This window comes from Malania oleifera, chromosome 8 (assembly GCF_029873635.1).
Source record: "Malania oleifera isolate guangnan ecotype guangnan chromosome 8, ASM2987363v1, whole genome shotgun sequence".
NCBI classification, from domain to species: Eukaryota; Viridiplantae; Streptophyta; class Magnoliopsida; order Santalales; family Ximeniaceae; genus Malania; species Malania oleifera.
In genome coordinates, this window is record NC_080424.1 from 105482551 (window position 1) to 105496892 (window position 14342).

Sequence of the window (14342 nt, forward strand, 5' to 3'; positions counted from 1 at the left end):
AAAATATAGATACCAAATTACGAAATTTACTAATTGAAAAAGGTCCTATTAGGGATAATGATTTAATTTTTCCAAAAGATGAAAATTCAAGACATTTTTCAAATATATATTATATTCGAAAATTATCAAATGGAGAGAAATATGATAGAAAATGACTTATATATTCTAAAGATTTAGATAGAGTATTTTGTTGTTGTTGTAAATTATTTGGCCAAAAAGTAAATAACCAACAACTAGCTAATGAAGGGTGTAAAGATTGGAAAAATCTTAGTACTAAGCTTAAAAGTCACGAAATTAGTGAAGAATATATTTTCAAATATGAGTAAATGGGCTGATTTAGAGTTAAGATTGTTAAAAAATACAATAATTGATAAAAATATAGAAGAACAAATTAACAAAGAAAAAGAACACTGTAAAAAAGTATTATTGAGAATTATTTCTGTTGTGAAAACTCTTATTAAAAATAATTTGGCATTTCGTGGGAAAAATGAACGAATTTATCAAGAGAATAATGAAATTTTTTTAAGTTTAATTGAAACGATAGCAGAATTTGATCCAATAATGAAAGAACATATTCGACGTAACATGGTGAAATTTATAATCATTATCTTAGTCATAATATGCAAAATGAATTGATAAATTTATTAACTCTTAATATTAAAAAGAAAATTATAAAACAAATCAATGAAACAAAATATTATTCAATCATATTCGATTGCACTTCGGATGTAAGTCATCAAGAACAAATGTCTTTAATAATACGATATTTGAATCTTTCTACAAGTCCAATTAAAATAGAAGAACATTTTATAGAATTTCTAAAAGTAGAAGATACGTCAGGAGAAGGACTCTTTAATGAATTAATAAATGTCATACAAAAATTTGAACTTGGTATTGAGAATATAAGAGGGCAAGGATATGATAATGGATCTAATATGAAAGGAAAAGAATAAGGTGTACAAAAGAGACTATTAGATATAAATCTTAGAGCATTTTATACTCTGTGTGGTTGTAATAGTCTTAATCTAGTACTTTGTGATATGACTAATTGTTGTTTTAAAGTTATAACTTTTTTTGGAGTAGTACAACGAATATATACATTATTTTCTTCTTCTACGAAACAATGGAAAATTTTAACCGAATATGTACCAAATTTAACTGTAAAATCATTATCACAAACACGTTGGGAAAGTTGAATAGAGAGTGTTAAGGTAATAAGGTTTCAAGCTTCTCAAATTAGAGATGCTTTACTTCAATTAGAAAAAACTAGTGATGATCCAAAAATAAAGAGTGAATGTTATTGTATAGCAACTTATGAAATGGAAAATTTTGAATTCTTACTAGGAATGATTATTTGGTATGACATACTATCTGCTGTTAATTGTGTTAGTAAAAATTTACAATCAAAAGATATGTGTATTGATGTCGCCATTAATCAATTAAAAGGTCTTAATGTTTTTCTAAAAAATTATAGGGAGAATGGATTTATATCTTCTATGATTTCAGCAAAAGAGATTGGACTTGAAATGAATATTGAACCTAAATTTCGTAAAAAACGTGTAATTGATAGGAAAAAACAATTTGATGAGAATGTTAATGATGATACAACACACTCAGCTGAAGAATCTTTTAGGATTAATTTTTTTCTTATACATAATAGATCAAGCTATTATTTCATTTGAGAGTAAATTTGAACAATTTCAAACATATGAGAATATTTTTGGTTTTTTATATGATTTAAAAATATTAAAATCATTAGATGAGAATAATTTGAAACAAAAATGTTTGACACTTAAGAATATTTTAAAATGTGGAACACATTCATATATTAATGGTTTTGATTTATTTTCAGAATTGAGAATTTTAAAAGAAAGTTTGGAAGAAACGAGTACACCAATTGAAACATTGAACTTTATAAAAAAGGTAGATTGTTTTCCAAATGCATTTAGTGCTTATAGAATTTTATTAACGATATCTGTGACAGTAGCTTTTGCAGAAAGAAGTTTTTCAAAACTTAAACTTATAAAAAATTATTTGCCATCAACTATGTCACAATAAAGATTAAATGGATTGGCTATGTTATCAATAAAAAAAGAAATACTTGAAAATCTTGAATATAAAACTTTAATTAGTGATTTTGCATCTCAAAAAGTTAGAAAAATTAATTTTAAATAAAAAATAAAAAAATAAACAAAATATTAAGGGTCCTTAATTAAATCATTCGCCTAGGACCCCATATTGCGAAGAGCTGGCCCTACACACTGTTCTCCTTCTCCCAACTGGTCTCACTTGCCTCTTTATGAGGCTTAGCAACTCCTCCATTTATCAAGTCTAGACAATGTCTGAACTTAGATGCTGGTAGTGGCTTGGTCATCATATCAGATGGATTTTCCTCAGTTGGAACCTTCACAACCTCGATTTCTCCAGTTGTTATTATGTCTCTTACAAAATGAAGCCGAATGTCAATGTGCTTTGACCTCTCATGGAATGCCTGATTCTGAGCAAGGTGGATTGTGTGACAACCCGAATAATAATGGGATTTAAATAATAAAGAGGAAGGGAAATGGAAACAGTAACAGAAGGAGGAAGTCGACTTCGTCGACGACATTGTACTTTGGAAGGAATAATCGATGGAAATTATCAGAACCTCGTCGACGAACACAGGGGATTCATCAATGAGAAGATGCTGAGAGAGGGTTTTGGGGAAGACTGAAATTCATCGACGAAGGTGCAGGTTCGTCGATGAACTTTCTATAGGATTCGTTGACGAGGTGACATGTCTCGTTGAGGAATCCAGTCCTATAAATATCAAAAACCCAGATTTTAACTTCAAAATTAAGAAATCTCTCGCACTCTCTCTCTTTCTCTCCCTTCGGCTCCCTCCTCTTCTCCCTTCGATTTCGGGCCGGATTTCTGCCGGTTCGAGGATCTGAAGCCACCACGATGCTCCTGGGGAAGTTCTCTCCAAATCTGCCGAAGCGGATTGTCGGTGGAATTCCGTTGAAAATCATCCCTGAGTTGAGGTAAGACTTTTTAAACTAAATTTGGTCTTACCATAGTTGTAGGAAATGATAGTTATGAAGAAATACTGATGTTTAATTTTGGGGGTTGTCATTTTTAGGGCCTTGATCAGGAAACCCTACGGGTGTTAAATTGGGATTTTTGGGGGCTTTCTTAGTAGACAGGTAAGGGAATAAACTAAAGTAGTTATTTTTCATGCAAATTATTATTATTTATGAGAAAAGTTATTTTCAGGAAAGCGTGTATTATACCTGTATATTACAAAGGAAATGCACGTTTGGGAAAATACAGCTATTATATTGAAATGTATATATATGTATGAGATTCCAGAATTTATGATTCTTAGAATACAATGTATGACTTTATATAGCAAATGTGTGGCATGAATATTACTTTATGTGAAATGTATTACAATATGATTTTGTTACGAATGAAGCATGTTTTCAGGAATATGAAACGTTATAGTACAAATAATGTTGAAAATACATGATAAATTGATTATTTTCAGAATGATATACATATATGAAATGATTTCGGCGCGAGACCATATTCATGTATGATTTCAGCGCGAGGTCGTATTTATGTATGATTTCGGCGCGAGGCCATATTTATGTATGATTTCGGCATGAGGCCGTATTTATGAAATGTTCGGCGTGAGGCCGTATTTATGAAACGATTGGCGAGAGGCCGTATTTATGAAATTATGAAAGATGCTATATTATCATGTATTATATGTTATCAGAACCCGGATGTTAGTTTAGTTTAGTTCAGGAGCACGATACCGTAACTTATAGATCAGATATCTGATCAGATTGGTGCTAACCACCCACGAGGGTGTGGGAGATGGATAGTCGATGTGGCTTTTAGTAGAGTATGGACGTCCACTTGGTAGTCCAGACCAGAGTGTGGTGGGCTCATCGTACTTACAGACATTTTTGACTCTGCAATGGTCGGCCAGCCATTGTCGGGTCCTGCCTTTGGGCTGCATAACCCGTCATGGGGGGTAATACATGACATCAGCTAGCTATTCATCATGGGTATGTTTTCAGTATTATCAGTTATAACAGATGTTTTATGTATGATATGATTTATTAGCAAATATGGAAGTATATGATTATTTAGTACGATATGATGAATGTTTACAGAAATATGAAATGTACTGTGTATGTATAATTGCCTCAAATGTTCATGTTGCCACACAACTGTATTTAGTTTATTTTCCCTTACTGAGAAGTGTCTCACCCCCGAACATTAAATGATTTTCAGGAGACCTCGAGAGACCGGCGAGTCGTGGCCGCTATTGAGCTTATTGAGTTACCCCATTAGGAGGGTAAGATTTTGATCTAGGATCAGGAGATTTTTGTTGTATGATCCTAGGGTTATTTTGATGATTTGGAGGTTGTATATAAATACAGTATTTTGATGATATAGTAAACTCTGGTATTATGTTTTATGGTTGGATGATTGAGATTTTATACTTACCGCTGCTTAGATTTTCGCTGTGATGGACAGGTGTCCCCGTTACCCACGGGTTCGGGTTGACTTTTATATTTATTATGTTATATTTTATTTCAACTGATCCATGCCAAAACTACCAAGAACTTTAGTGATGTAGGACTTTTGAGATAAAAACAGTATCTTCTTACTTCTATCCCTCTCAATATCCATTCCTAGAATTTTCTGTGTAGGGCCGAGTTCTTTCATTTCAAATTCTGACTTTAACATGCCTTTGACTTGTTCAATCTTTCTTCTATCTTTACAAGCAATAAGCATATCATCTACATACAGCAGTAGATAAACCATTTCCCCTTCATCTTGCTTGAACTAAACACGACTATCATAACTACTTCTCTTGAAGCCAATTTTAATCATGTGGACATCAAACCTTTTATACCACTGCCTAGGTGATTGCTTAAGTACATACAATGAATTCTTTAGGAGACATACCTTATTAGTGTTAGTTTCATCCACAAACCCTTCAGAAGGTTGTATGTAATTGACTTCTTTAAGTCCTCCATGTAGAAAAGCTATTTTGACATCTAATTGTTCCAACTCCAAGACTTGGTTAGCAACAAAAGCAAGTATAAGTCTAATGGAACTATGCTTGACTATTGGGGAGAAAATTTCATTGTAATCTATTCCCTCCGTTTGAGTAAAGCCCTTTGCTACTAATCTAGCCTTGTACCTCGAACCCTCAATGTAATGACTCGAAAAAAAAAATTATTAAAAAAAAATTAATTAATTAAAATTATTAATCAATCAATTAATTAAACATTATTCAATTAATGTATTAAATAAACAAGCAAAAAGAAATAGTATGAAAAAAAAAGTAATTATTAATTAATTAATGAATTAATTAAATATTATTTAAATAAATAAATAAATAAATAAAAAGTAATAGTAAAAAAAAAATGGAATAAAGATATATATATATATATATATATAAGTTTAATGTATGTACATATAAAAGTTAAAGTATAATATATATACATATATATATATATATATTTTTATATATAAAAGTTATCTTAAAGTAAGTAAAGTAAAAAAGAAAAAAAGAAAAGAAGAAGAAGAAGAAGAAGTTGCAGAGAGTACAGCTCTATCTCGTCGTCTCGCCTCACAGTCTCCGCCTCTCTCTCTCCCCTCATTTCTTAATAAATATTCGACCAATCGAAAAACGAAAGGTGCCATTGGGTTCCTAGCTCCGCTACCGACATTTCTATTAGAGCGGATTTGTCGTGGGAACAGCTTAGGTACTGCTCCTGGGGAAAGATAATTTTTCCCTAATTTCTCAATTTCTGGTAAAATTTGCTGTGAAATCGACGATTAGGCACCACAATCGGGTACTAATCATCGTTGTCATCATTTTGGCGTAGGTAATATTTTAATTGGGGTTTTCTAAACCCTACTCCAAAGCAAGAGTGGGATTTGAGAAATTTGGCAAATTGGCTAAATTTAAGGGTATATTTATTTATTTAGGAATTATAGCCCTATAAAATATTTAAATAATATTTTATTCAGGAATAATTTATTGGAGTTAGGAATTTTTGATTCAGAGTCTGGGTGAGCGCCGCAGGTATTTTTCGGAGTCCGTGTTGGCGTAGTTCAAGAAATCAGGTAAGGGAAAAATTATATATTAAATCAGAATTTTTATGAATTTAATGGAAAAATAAATTGTGTTATATGTACGTGTATATGTTTGAGTATGAGTAAAATACCAACTATTTAAATTATATTTTCTTCAAGTTTAGGGCTGTTTATTAGATATGTATGTGTGAAAATGAACTGATGAAAGTGGAAAAATATTTTTAGAATATTTATGTAAGACATGGAAGGTATTTTTAGTATATAAACATTAAATGTTGGTTGGCTTATTTTACAGGCAATGCATGAATTTTATTACTAAATTGTGTGGCATGAGAATCTATGCAAATTATATGTTAAATGTATGAGATGCAGGCTAAGTAAGTAAAACAATGAGAATAAAATATGATATGTACAATGTTGCGTGTGTATGTTAAATGCAACCATGTAAATGTAAGACAGTTGAAAGAGAGTCATGTTAGCAGATCTAGCACACTTCTGTGTAGACTAACTGATGACAGCTAAAAGGAGCTGTGTTAGCAGATTTAGCACGTTTCTACGTAGACTAACTGATGATGGCTAAAGACCAGCTGTAGTACAAAGTAATGAAATGAAATGTTATGTAATGAAATGACGATGAAATGGCAATGAAATGAAATGACAAATGTAAATGATGTAAATGGGAAAGAGCCACTTAAAGTGAAACGAAATGCAAAGTTAAGTTATGAATAAGAATGAATGTGCATGAATGTATAATGACAGAAAAGAATGATGTATTATGATAATAGAAGTATGTATGTACGTAGAACATGTTACAATTGGGCGAGGCGTACCTTTCGCCTGAGGGCTTGCTGAGTAAGGCGAGTGCACTAGTAGCTTCAGATGTGTCAGTAGCTGCATAACGCACTAGGGCAGAGGGAATCTACTTGTATGGGTGGGTAGAATTCCCTATCCTTGGGGCCTTTGCGGGTAAACTATTGTTGAATGCGTGAGTACGAGATTAATTTAACACTTAAGGGCTTACTGAGTAAGGTGAGTGCCCTGGTATGCTTTAACTGCGCCCTTTGGGTTGCCTAGGTATCAGAGCAGAGGGGTGCTACTTGTATGGGCGGGTAATCACCCCTATCCTCAGGTAATCTCGTGGGTTAAACATTTGCATGTGTTTGTTTAGGATCAGAAAATGACTTTCAGTATTATGTTAGTGATTTGCAAATATTATAAAATGATATGTATAATCTCATGATGGCCACACACTGAGTTTAATATATTGTTTCTTCCCTTACTGAGATGTGTCTCACCCGAATATGAATTCATTTTTTTTTAGGATTTCTCAGGATCGAGCTTTGAGAGCTTGAGATTTTATAACATTTTTGGAAGATATAAGAAAAATGGTATATTTTTATCTTAATTTTGATATGTATATTTTATGTTTTATGTCTTTATGTTTTAAGTCAGATATAAAAGGATAGTTGTGAAACATACTGATATTTGTGGATAATGTTTTGGAGACATGTATATATTTGAATACAGGTGGATAATTAATTTATTATGGTTAGTGGTTAGAATTAGTAAACTCTGGTATTATGTTATATGGAGATTATGGTTATATTTCTACTGCATATATTATGGATTATGAATGATCAGGGATTTTATCAGGTATAACGCGCCAGACCCGGGTAAAAGGGTTCGGGGTGTTACACTCAACCCATGGAATGCCTTCTTTCTCTTGTAGATCCACTTGGACCCAACTAGCTTATGTTTTTCTAGTTTAGGAACCAGCTGCCAGGTATGGTTTTTCTTCAAGGATTCCATCTTCTCTTGCATAGCTAGGATCCATTTGTTTGCCTCCTTGCTGTTGATTGCTTCTTGATAAGTTCTTGGCTCCATGTCAATTATTTCTTCAGCAACTAACAGAGCAAAAGCAGTGAGTTCAGATATTGGTCTCCTTTGTACTGGGATGAGGTTGATGAATGGCAGATATTGAGACTCGAACTCGTGTAGTAGGCTTTTGAGAAGGTCAGATTGATCAGGGATAGAATTAAATCAGCTCAAAATCGGCAGAAGAGTTACGCGGATGTGCGCCGTCGGGAATTGGAATTCGAGGTGGGGGGGGGGTAAGATATTCCTGAGGATCTCTCTGATGAAAGGAGTGACGAGGTTCGGGAAGAAGGCAAGCTGAGGACGATGTATATAGGACCATTCGAGATACTTGAGCGAGTGGGTCCAGTAGCCTACAGGATTGCACTACCCCCAGTGCTCTCTAGGATCCACGATGTGTTCGAAGTATCTATGTTGAGGAGGTACGTGTTGGATCTGTCACATGTGATTAGTTACGAATCTTTGGAGACTAGGGATGCTTTGGCGTATAAGGAGTTGTCAGTTCAGATTCTAGACCAGAAAGTTCAGAAGCTGCATACCAAGGAGATACTGTTAGTGAAAGTGTTGTGGCGGAATCATGCGGTTGAGGAAACTTCTTGGGAATTAGAGGCAAAAATATGCCAAAAATATCCATAATTGGTCTAAGGAATAAAGTGATAGAGTGATAGAGTGATAGAGTTGAGTAGATAGGTGTGTGATACTTCTGTTATTTAGAGTGATAATTTGTGGTTAGTCTCTAGGAGGGTTTTGTGATAATGTGAACTCCCGAGATAGTGTATATGTAAACACGGTATTCCTTCGCCATAAGTGAAGGGTATGTTATATATTTGTTATGGGGCTACTCTATGGGTGGCCGTCGGCTCTTTCTAGAGTCGGGTATTTTTATGAGTTTATAACGAGTTATCTAGTGAGAGATTGCAAATTTCGAGGACGAAATTTTTGTAAGGAGGGGAGGTTGTAAGAACCTGACCCAAGATGTCTAGATTAAATAAATAAGTAAATGGTAAAAGGTAAAAGGTAAAATTAGCAGGCTTCGTCGACGAGGCCATTTTTATCATCGACGAAGGCCCTCATACTCTTCGTCGTCAAAATTCAGAGCCTCGTTGACTAAGAGATACTAAGCGAGTTGTAAAATATCAGAAGAGGATTCGTCGACGAAGTCGCCATCTCGTTGACAAATTGGACCAAGTCAAGGGTCTATAAATAGGATATTTTGGTTGCTTAATTGCTAAGAAACTCAAATTCTCTCCCTCTCTCTCTAGAACTCGAAGGAGACTCTCTCTCTCTCTAAGATCTCGGGTCGTCTGTTACCCAAATCAACGATCCAACGTTGCTATGTGGATTAGGAGGAGAATCTCCACGTTTATAGCGGATCAAATCTTCATTTCGAGAATTTTCGGGTTTTATCCCAAAATCGAGGTAAGGGTCTAAATCTGTTTTCGGTTCGGTAGATCTATAGTAGGTAGGATTGTATTGAAGTATTGTTCTTCGGTTTTTAGGTTTTGGGAACTCGGTTCGTTGTTTTGGAGCCGTATAGTTCGTGTTTCAGTTTTCAGGAAAAGGTAAGGGAATTTTGTTTATATCAGTTATTTGTGAAATCTGAATCGATAAAACTGTAGTTTACGATGATATAGATGTTTTGGTTAGTTATTTGAAAAAATCTATTTGGTGAAATTAGGGATTTTCGGGTTTACGATTTTTGGGAAAATTGGGGTTTTGGGTATCATCTCAGTTTTTGTTAGAAAATCATATTTTGAATAAATTGTATTATAGGGATGACCGTACCTTTATTTATGTTAAATTGTATTCTCAAAGTAATTATGACGTAATTGTTTATTTACCCAAATAAGTGTGACATGAGCTTGTGTATTTAAATGATTTGAGTTGTGAATCGTTGAAATGAGATACAGGAACAGGAGTTCCAAATTGTTCCAGGTTTTGTGAAAATGCCGAGTTGGAATAATACCGTAGAGGATATATCAAAGCGGGCCAGATTAAAAAGCTACAAGTTGAGATATTAAATCGAGTCGGAATAATACCCTAGGCGGTTGAGTCGGTTAACTATCGTAGGCTTAGATATTCGACTTGAGGCCGAGGGTGTAAAATACCACCTATGATTCCGGTTTATCATCGAAGGGTGTGAGACACCATATTTGCGCCAGTTAAACACTGTGGAGGCTTATGCTATGCCAGGTTACCGGGGGTGCCGTGTAATGCGTCCAGCTTAGGCGAAAGAGTGTGACGACACTGATAGATCGATGTGATTTGTAAACTATACAAGAATTATATTGTGAAAATACTAGAACTGTGAAATGTTATGTTATACTATTGAAATAACACTCATGTGCCCACACACTGATATAACTTGATTCTCCCTCACTGATAAGTGTCTCACCCCAATCATACAAATGTGTTTTAGGTCCTTCGAGTAGTCAACACTAGCGTTCTAGCGTTTTGGGAGCGTGGTTATTGGTTAGGGTTGTATTAGCACTTATGTAAGTACTAAACTATGGTCGGGTTGTCTTTTTGGGTTATAGAGACACCCAGGGGTACATTTTGTATTATGGGACTTAGATTTCTATTTTGCATAGATTCTGGTATGGTGTTATGAATGTAATAGGTTGAATATTTCTGTTGTGTATATTGTGTATGTGACGGTGTATAGGGTATACGTTAACCCTACGGGGTCGGACCCTTATACTGTGTAGTATCATGGATAGTTGTATGATACAGGAACATGGTAGTACACCTTGGGGCCCATTTTTGGGTTCGGGGCATGACAAATGTAATAAAGGACTCTGGAAGAGTTCACATTATGTTTCCAAATGGGACAAAATTGTATATTGATGATGCGTTGTATTCTAGTAGATCCCGAAGAAATCTACTAAGTTTTAAAGATATACGTCGCAATGGATATCATGTTGAAACCAAAAATGAAGGAGATATGAAATATCTTTTTATTACATCTACAATTTCAAACCAGAAGATTATATTAGAGATTTTTTTAAGTTTTTCATCTGGCCTATATGTAACGACCCTAAAATATATATATGAGTAAGTGTGATCCTAAATAATAATAATAATAATAATAATAATAATAATAAATGAATGAATGAATTAATTAATTAATATAACATTATTAAATTGGTTTAATTAAATTGGGTAAAATGGTGGTTATATATATAAGTGTATAATATAATATGATATTATGTTAAAGTAAGTGAAAGAAAAAAAAAAGAAAAGGATAAAGAAAGCTTACCTGAAAAGCTTCTTCAAATCCAAATTCAATTTGGATTCATTCTCTCAGCATCTATCACATTCCTGTGCCTCTCAGGCTCTCTTGCTTCTCGTCTCTCTCCTCGTCTCCACTCTCTCTCTCCTCAATTTCTCGGCAAATATTCGGCCGATCGAAAATCGGAGAATACCACTAGGCTTCATTCTCTGCCATCGACATTTCTACCGGAGTAAATTTTTCGTAGGAGTGACGTATGCATATCTCCTGAAATAAGACAAATTCTCACTCTTACCTCAATTTTTATTAAATTTTAAGTCAAATTAACGATTAGGAACCACCACAGGATTCCTGGAACAATTCTCTACAAATCTAGAGGAGCGGAATTTTGGTTTGAGGTTCCGGGGCAGAGCTCCAAAAATAGGGTAAGATTGAATTGTTGGGTTTTAATGATTATTTGAGGGAAATAGGTTAAGGAATATTATTAGGAAGTGTTCTGGGATTAAGATGATTAATTTGAAATTTATGGATACATGGGCTTTTGTACGGACACCGCAGGAGCGGAGTAGGGTCCCTACGGGTTTATTTTCGAGGATTAGGTAAGGGGGAATAAAATTATATCAGTATTTTATAAAGGTGAACCGGTTATTTACGGGCATATGAAATCTAGTATTTATTTATATGATTTTCAGAACAGCCTGAGTACTGGAAAGTGAAGACTTTGTTTAAGATTTATATTTGGGATAATTGCATATGATATTAAAACCGTGTGGTATGAGAACAATTTTTTTCTAATAAATTGAATATGAATTACTGTGGTATTTGGACTTGCATATGAGAATGTTTGTAGTAACCATGGCATGATGAATGAATTGTTATGTTTGAATTCCTGTGTGGAAATGCATTGTGATGTTGAATTCCTATATGGAAATGCATTGTAATGTTGGATTCCTGTGTGGAAATGCGTTGTGATGTTGAATTCCTGTGTGAAAATGCATTGTGATGTTGGATTCCTGTGTAGAAATGCATTGATGCATCTGTGTGAATTACCTGGTGTGGTTATTCGTATGCATCACGATATAATATTGGCATGAGAAGGTTGTTATATTGCCTAGATATAAATCATGATATGATGTTGGCAGGTCGAGGAATTCGTCATATTGTCATTTATATAGGGTAGGATATTAGAAGGTCTGAGGAGCTTGTTCTACTAATGTACTATAGGTAGGTCATGGGGATTGGATACTGGTGAATAGTGGTGCCTGTGTGGGCCACGTGTCGCGAAAATCGGAGTGGTGCTTGTGTGGGTGATGTTATATCCTGTGTGGATGATGGTGCCTGTATGGGCCATGTTATGTACCCTGTGTGGATAGTGGTGCCTGTGTGGGCCACGTGTAGATATGAAGTACGTAGGTGCCTGTGTGGGTCACGTACTGATATATACGCAGTTGCTCTATGTGGGCCACGTATTGAGGATATTGGAAGACGAAGTATGAGATGCATGATTCCTGTGTGGATGTGTTGTGCGCATGTGAATTTAATTATAGCATAATAATAATGATATAACATATTGTGAATGCACGTGTGTGCATGCGGCGAGGTAAACATACTGTCGAGGGCTTGCTGAGAAAGGTGAGTGCTCTGATGGGTAGTTTCTTGGTATCAGTGCAAAGAGATGCTACTTGTATGGACGGGTAATCATCCCGATCCTTAGAAACTTTCGCCTTTAAAAATAAAAATAAAGATGTGTATATTGGCAGTGAGGTAATTCTTTGCTTGATGGCTTACTGAGAAAGGTGAGTGCTCTGGTAGGTATCTTTTAGGTACCAGAGTATAGGGAAGCTACTTTTATGGGTGGGAAATCTTCCCTTTCCTCGGGGACTTTCACCTGCATAAAAATTATGTACTTGTGCATATTGGATGTGTGTATGATATCAGATGTCAGTGATGTTATTAATGATGCAGTTTAACAGCTGTTATTGATATTATATGAGAAACAGTTTATTTTGATATATATATATATTAGAACTCATCTGCCACACACTATTATAATTTATTTCACCCTTACTGAGAAGTATCTCACCCTAGTGGATTATCAACTTTTTACGTTCTTCTAGAGATCAGACTTGAAGGCTTAGGCTGGGACTGTTTTTGGTAGTTTTTTTTTTTTGGGTATTGTGAGATACTGGTAATTATACATATATATTTGTATGAAATTATGTTTTAAATGCTGATTGTAAATACGGATATCTGGATGTTATAGTGTTTTTTTCCGGATATTATTGAACTCTGGTATTTATTTGAGGTTATTTATTTATATTCCGCTGTGTGTATGTTAATTATGGTATCAGAGATGGTGGATTGAACAGCGTGGCACTCGGGTCCCACCTGGCGGGCTTGGGGAGTCACACTATATTTCACAAAAATAAGGGTGGTTGAATCAAATTTTATGCACCGGATGTGCTTTGAACCTAGAAGTTTTATACTTTGGCATGATCGTCTTGACCATCCTGGTTCAATTATGAAGCGACGAATCGTTGAAAATACACATGGACATCCATTAAAGGATCAATAATTTCTTTTACTTAATGATTATTTTTGCACTTCTTATGTAACAACCCTCAATTTCTTAATATAAAATATCACATAATAGATCAAATGGTTAACCCGAACCCGTGGGTAGTGGGGACACCTGTCAAGCACAGTGGAAAACCTAGCAGCAGTAAACATAAAATCTCAAACATCCAATCATAAAACATAATACCAGAGCTTTCTATAACATTATAAAACTGTACTTCTAAACATCCTCATATACATCAAAATATCTCTAGGGTCAAACACAAAATAACTCTGACCCTATTACAAAATCTTACCCTTTCACAGGGTAATCTCACTAACTCAATGGCGGCCCTGACCCGCCGGTCTCTCAGGGGCTTCTGAAAATTAATTAAGTTTGGGGGTGAGACACTTCTCAGTAAGAGAAAATAAACTAAATACAGCTGTGTGGCAACATGAACATTTAAAGTGCTTATACATATATAGTACATTTCATAACTCTGGAAATAATCATAATATCATACTAGATAATCATGTAACGACCTGCTCCGTTTTCACATATATTTTTTTT